Source organism: Xiphias gladius, chromosome 7 (genome assembly GCF_016859285.1).
Source record: "Xiphias gladius isolate SHS-SW01 ecotype Sanya breed wild chromosome 7, ASM1685928v1, whole genome shotgun sequence".
Taxonomy (NCBI): domain Eukaryota; kingdom Metazoa; phylum Chordata; class Actinopteri; order Istiophoriformes; family Xiphiidae; genus Xiphias; species Xiphias gladius.
In genome coordinates this window covers 10,304,532-10,310,531 of record NC_053406.1, presented here as the reverse complement: position 1 = coordinate 10,310,531, position 6,000 = coordinate 10,304,532, and the positions used below count along the sequence as shown (strand labels likewise).

The 6,000-nt window shown below is 41.6% G+C and overlaps 1 long non-coding RNA gene across 3 annotated transcripts in view; it reads right to left on the bottom strand.

The window, feature by feature from the left end:
- Positions 1-203: 203 nt before the first annotated feature.
- The window catches only part of LOC120792372, an 89,498-nt gene continuing 83,701 nt past the window's right edge, over positions 204-6,000 (bottom strand). Inside the window, exons 4-5 of one of the 3 annotated variants that reach the window (XR_005707796.1) lie at positions 5,348-5,435; positions 204-607 (exon numbers count right to left, since the gene is read on the bottom strand). This is a non-coding gene — a long non-coding RNA (uncharacterized LOC120792372). Of the gene's footprint in view, positions 613-5,347; positions 5,436-6,000 lie in introns of all 3 variants that reach the window. The other 2 variants (XR_005707797.1, XR_005707795.1) reach the window with 2 other exon arrangements.

Here is a 6,000-nt window from a genome sequence, read left to right as displayed (position 1 = left end):
TCTGCCGTCTACAATGCTGAAAATAGTTTTTTTTTTTAAATAAAAATTCATTATGGTTCACCAAATTAGTCAAGTTTCCTGATGCCAAGTCCAAACAACACTTCTTTCAAAAATAAGGCAAAAAAATGACATTTGAGCATTAATTTATTTAGATGTATTACAATTCATTTTTCAAACCTATTTTATTGGTTATTGCCCAACAGCCGATCAGGGATACTGCTTTCAACTCCCACCCTGTTTTTGCTTTCAACCATTAAAACCCACCTTGCCATGTACACATCCCCCTTCACATCACTGTATGGTAGTTAAGTATATCCTCAAGCATGGTGTACTTGCACTGAATTAGTATGCAAGATATATATATAGTCAGGCTACAGTCCTTCAAACCTTTAACACAAGTGAATGGGTAAATCCACACAGGCAGTGGTTTACTGAACAGTGAAATAAAGCCATATGGTTAGAAGACCTTGCCCTCTCTCAGCAAGCAGACGAACACTTGTTGTGCACTCCAAGAGAAGTCCACAGACCTTAGTGATCTTTTCTGATACTGAGGAGGTCTGGTGGTGATACGATGTGGGGAGTATTTTCTCAGCATGGCTTCAGTCCGCTGAACTTCACAAAAGGTGAGATAAATGTTAATAGATACAAAAAATCTGAAACCCTGTTTTCATTGAAACACAAAAGTCTACTCTATACAACCATATACAGTGCACCTACACTCGCTATGATGAACATCTGTGTAAGTAATTATTTGAATGAAATGAGTGCTGTAGAGCAAAGTCCCAATTACAAAGCCTGTATTTTGTAACAGAGAAAGCAAGAACTAAAAAATAAAAAGCGCAAGATGGAGTTGATGAAATAAATGAAATGAAGTGAAACACTTTAAATCTGACTGAGTAAAGGGTGAGACAGCTAGAGGTAGATACAGTCTTTTTCAGTGTGAGGCCCAAATGAGAAATTTCATCTCTTGCCCTGGGTCCCAGGCTCATTAAAACACATCACTACTCTTGTCATGTGGGGACCCAGCAGGAACACGTCTGTGACCCATTCTGGTTCCCAACCATTAAAAAACATTAAGCTAGAAGAAACAGGGGGATAAAGATAAGAGGGGAACAGAAAGGACAGAAGAGGTAGAGGGGATGTTGAGGCAGACATGCAGTCGGCAGAGAAAGGAGTCTACATTTTACTGCCTCACTTCATCTCTCACCCTCCCTCAGTCTCCCCCTTTCTTCTCCTCGTTTGCTGACATGGGGGGTAATGTGGCATGAAATATGTACTTAAAGCCAAGCTAAGGTACCGCAATAAAAAGAATAAGAGACTGTCTGGGTCTGTCTGTGTGTATGTGTTTGTGTGTGAACACACAGTGTGTAAGCATGTGTATGTGTACGCAATGTAGCATGTATTTGATTTGTTCATGTTTTGAATGAAATCTGCATGCTGCCTGTGCTGCTATGTAGATTCAGGTGTGAAGGACAACACCGTTTTGTGTCTGTGTCTGTCTGTGTGTGTGTGTGTGTGTGTGTGTGTGTGTGTGTGTGTGTGTGTGTGTGTGTGTGTGTGTGTGTGTGTGTGTGTGTGTGTGTGTGTGTGTGTGTGTGTGTGTGTGTGTGTGTGAGAGAAAGACAGAAAGAAAGTCATGGCTCCCATCATTTCACATTCACTCATTGCAGGACACAGATATCTCCTTCGCGTTAGGTAGAGGTGTGAAGACATTAATATAAAGTGATACACACAGACTCAGGTGTGAAGCTGCCTAGTTGTTTTTATAGTGACTCTGTTGGCAAGGTGAAGACAGAGGTTGGCACAAATTTGTAGTGTATTTCTTGTCACCTTCTCTATATAATTTAAATAAATATTTTGCAATGTGATCACACACACACATACACAATTTCCTCTACTTCTTTGCTCATGAATACCCTGTGTTTATTCCTACCCCTAACATAACTATTATGTCTAGTATTCTAAGCTCAACCCTTACCCTAACTTTCAGTTCCTTCTTTTAACCACAACCACAAACCAATGTCCTGACCATGAAACTGCTTCCTGAGGAAGTGAAAGATGGCCCAGAATTACCCCATATGACCCTAAATTGAAGGCCAAAATCTTAAAGTATTTCTCACAAACTTATATATAAAACAGCTAAGCAATGAACACCTACTTACAGGTGCACATCAGTCTCTGTCTCTTTTTCTTTTCCTGTCTCGGTAACCACCCTCTACTTTGTCCTCCCAAATCCAATTTCGGGAACTTCCTCTACTAACTGGCTGCTGTCATTCATCTTTCCAGTTATCCATCCATCCACCGATTTATCCATTCTTCTTCCCCTCTGTTCTGTTATTTCCAAATAGCCTACCTCTTCGTTCGCTTGGCCCATTCCAGCTACAAAGAAAAAACTCTAAATCACTATTGATTCCACTCTCATTAAAAATACATTTTGCACATTAGGATTCAGTCTTGTCTCTCTTTTCTGTATCCCCACTGTGTCTGGTCATCTCCTAAACTCCTCCCTCCATTCTACCCCCCTTTCTCTGCCCTCCTCACAGCAGGTGAGAGGTATATTTTCCTTCCGTACATCTGCCGAGACTTCTGTCTTCTGATCGATCTCCTGCTCGACTCTCCGGGTCCATTAGGACGAGTGTTTATGCTGGAAATATCAATACCGCTGCTCCTCTGTCTCTGTCTATCCCCCTATACTTTTTTACACTGCACTCTTACTCTCCTTATTTTAAGCTCCCTTCCCCTCCCTGCTTATACCCTTTGCCATTGTGATGTAGTTTTCCCAATCTGAGACTCAGAAGTTTATTCCACTACAATAGCTCTGCCTACATTTCTCGTTTTCTTCTTAATGTTACTTTTGTTTGTTTTCACTCCTCTCATTTGGCTTAATTTTCCTAAAACTGTAAGAACTGAAATTGCTTTTCCTCACATGGGGCTGAAAGAATATATACTGTAGCTTTGTCACAAACTTCATGTAGCCTGGTGGGAAAGATAATACACTTTTCAATAATGCCACCAGATGGCACTGCTCTTTTGAGGAATCCCGGTCAGTGCAAGGGATATTGGGGAACAGCTTGTGGAGAGAGACCAAGATAGGGGAAGCCGTCTTATTTACCGCAGCGTGGCGTCCATTGTTTTCCCAGGAAATACTGGCTGTAACCTGGAGGTAATTATCCTGTAAAGGTGTGTCTTTTGTACTAAATATCGAGTGATGTTTTGTCAAAGAATATAGCTGTATTTGTTGGATATCGACAGAGATGTGGAGAACTGTCTGTTGTAATGTAGACTGGCCTGACCATCCAGAGTCCCCTTGGAAACTTGTGTATTTGGTGTATAGAATCCTACCACCATTGTATAGGTGCTTTTGAACAGTTAGTATGTAGTTCATGTAGTTCATACATTTATTATAACATTTTGTGCAAGAAGTATGAAAATAAGATTAATTGTGAACTTGCGTGCTCTGCGTTTTATCAGGAAGAGCCGCTACAGTTATTTTTGCACTCTTTTTGCATAGCTATTTTTTCTCACTCTTTTGAAACGGTTCTTTTAGCTCTCTTTTGTATAAAGGATTTATTGTTTTTCTTTGAGTGCTTTGCACCAGTAGCTCTGTACTTCTTGAAGCTTTTTATTGAATACAGGGGAAAGTCTGGATAACACAGACTAGATACGTCATTGAGTGTTACCGTGGAAAGAGAGGAGAATCCTCAGTTGTTAAGGATTTAATTCACAAGGACTGTCTCCACCACAGGCCACTTTCTGTATATATATAATTTTAAAGGTTTAATTTTCTATTGACCAAACACCAATTTTTTCTGTTGAGCATTAAGAACCCCAAAAGATATTTTTGTTTCCTGTGCCAGCTTAATTTCGCCAGGTTACACAATTTGGTACCAAGAGTGGGGTTCCGCAAAATTGGTGGTCAAGATATTTTTTTTTCCTTCTCCACTGTCAATTTCAACTTATGTAGGCTAAGTTAGAAAGTATAAAATAACTGTAGTGGCGATGACCCAAGGCACCTGGTATTGGAGAAGAGCCGAGACAGTGGGTGACCCTGAGTGTGTAGTAAGGGACCAGTGAGACAAGCTGAGAACGTCAAAGGGGAAGATCTTCACTAGAGGAATGGAGGACATCAACGCAGTCCAGCTCACTTCTGAGAGACTTTTCATATTCTGACCATGAATTAAGCTACACACAGACACTTTACTATGTCAGAGAGAGACAGTGATGATAAGCAGGGTTTGGGGGAAACTACATAGACGGACCCTGTTGTTGAGCTTCAGGCCAAGTTATTTGAACTGAGTAACAAGCAAGACCAAGCTATGGCCAAGATAACTGCTTTGAGTAGTGGGGCTAACAGATCATATGTGTATTTGTCAAGAGACAACCCAATCCAGTCTTTTAGTGGTGATGTGTCAGTTGATGGGCATCCTATTGATGAGTTTCTTGATGAAGTACAGTGGGCTATCGGAACTAGGGGCCTATGTAAAGATGATCAGTTTGACTTCAGCCTCTCTCTCCTCAGGGGTTAAGCACTTTAAGATGTCAGGTTAAGTACAAATGGAGAGGTCAAGGAACCTGATGAAATTTTCAGATTTCTCAGAGAAGCTTACCAAGAGAAGTGCAGTGTAGCTCAGCTTTTACAGACCCTGTATAGTCTTCACCAGCTTGAGGGTGAGTTAAGAAGATGGAAAGCCTGTCTGTTTCAAATGTAAGGGAGTAGGACACATTGCAAAGGGAGTGAAAACCACTCAAGGAAGGAAGTCACTCCACTGCCAGTAATGCATCTGATCAGGGAAAGTAGCTTCTTCAGGTGCCAAAAGCCAGGCATTCTGAGGTGGGACTAAAGACTCAAAGACCCTTACTCGTGAGAGGTTTTCCAAACAAGCAGTTGTTACGTGTCGGTAAGTGTGGTAGGTGTGGCCGGAGTTAACGCTAAGACCCTGTTAGATCCTGGAAGCTAGGTAAGCGCCATCTCAGAGGAATTTTTCCAGCAACAATTACTGGGTGAGAATACTAGCTACTAGGTACTTTCAGAGGATTCTAAGGAAGAAGAGATTGATGCAGAACAGTGGGTAAAGAGGAAGATCACCAGCAGAGCCCCCTCCAGCTCTCATTTGGATTCATGTAATAAAGAGATGGAAGGAGATTGCTATTGTAAGTTTTGAATCAACCATTGGAGTAGAGTTGAACTCAGCTTGGAGAAAAGCTTTTCAGAGTGCAAACCTGTGAAGTGTTAGAAAAAACAGCTGCATCCAGGGTAGCTGGTAGAAATACAATGCATGTGCCTGCAGCGTCAGTTGCCACAGTGTATGCAAAAGGGTTGTCAAAGTCAAAGTGGTGAATTACTCACAGGAAGATTTGTGGTTGGTGCCCAGAACCAGAAGGTGCACTTCTCATTTCGGCAGACCATGAGGAATTTTCAGTGGACTGGAAAGAGGCTAAAGCATCAGATGATGAATGTTAAAACAGCTAAACATTGGTGGATAACCAGATAAACAAGCTAAGTTAGCTTGGCTTTTGGGTCAGTATGCAGATGGTTTTGCTTTTAAAGAGGAAATTCTATGTTATACCGAGAAGGTCATACATGAGATATACCTAGTCGATGATGTCCCAGTAACACAGCCTTACAGACATATACCTCCAACACAGCACATAACCCAGCTTCTAAAAAAAGGCATTATCAAAGAGAGCACTAGTGCCTATGCATCACCCATTGTGCTTGTGAGGATGTGACGCGTTCCCCCTGCCAGGCATCGATGAGTGCTTTGATGTTCTACATGGTGCAAAGTTTTCCTCGACCATTGACCTTGCCAGTGGTTACCATCAAGTCACGTTGGATGAGAGGGACAGACACAAGACAGACTTCACGGCTGCTTTTGGGTTGTCTTACACTAGACTGGCTTTTGGTGTTTGCAAATGTCCGGCGACTTTCCAAAGTCTCATGTGGGCCACTATGAGTGCCTTAGTGTTTCAGGTCATGCCTGTGTACTTAAATACATAATG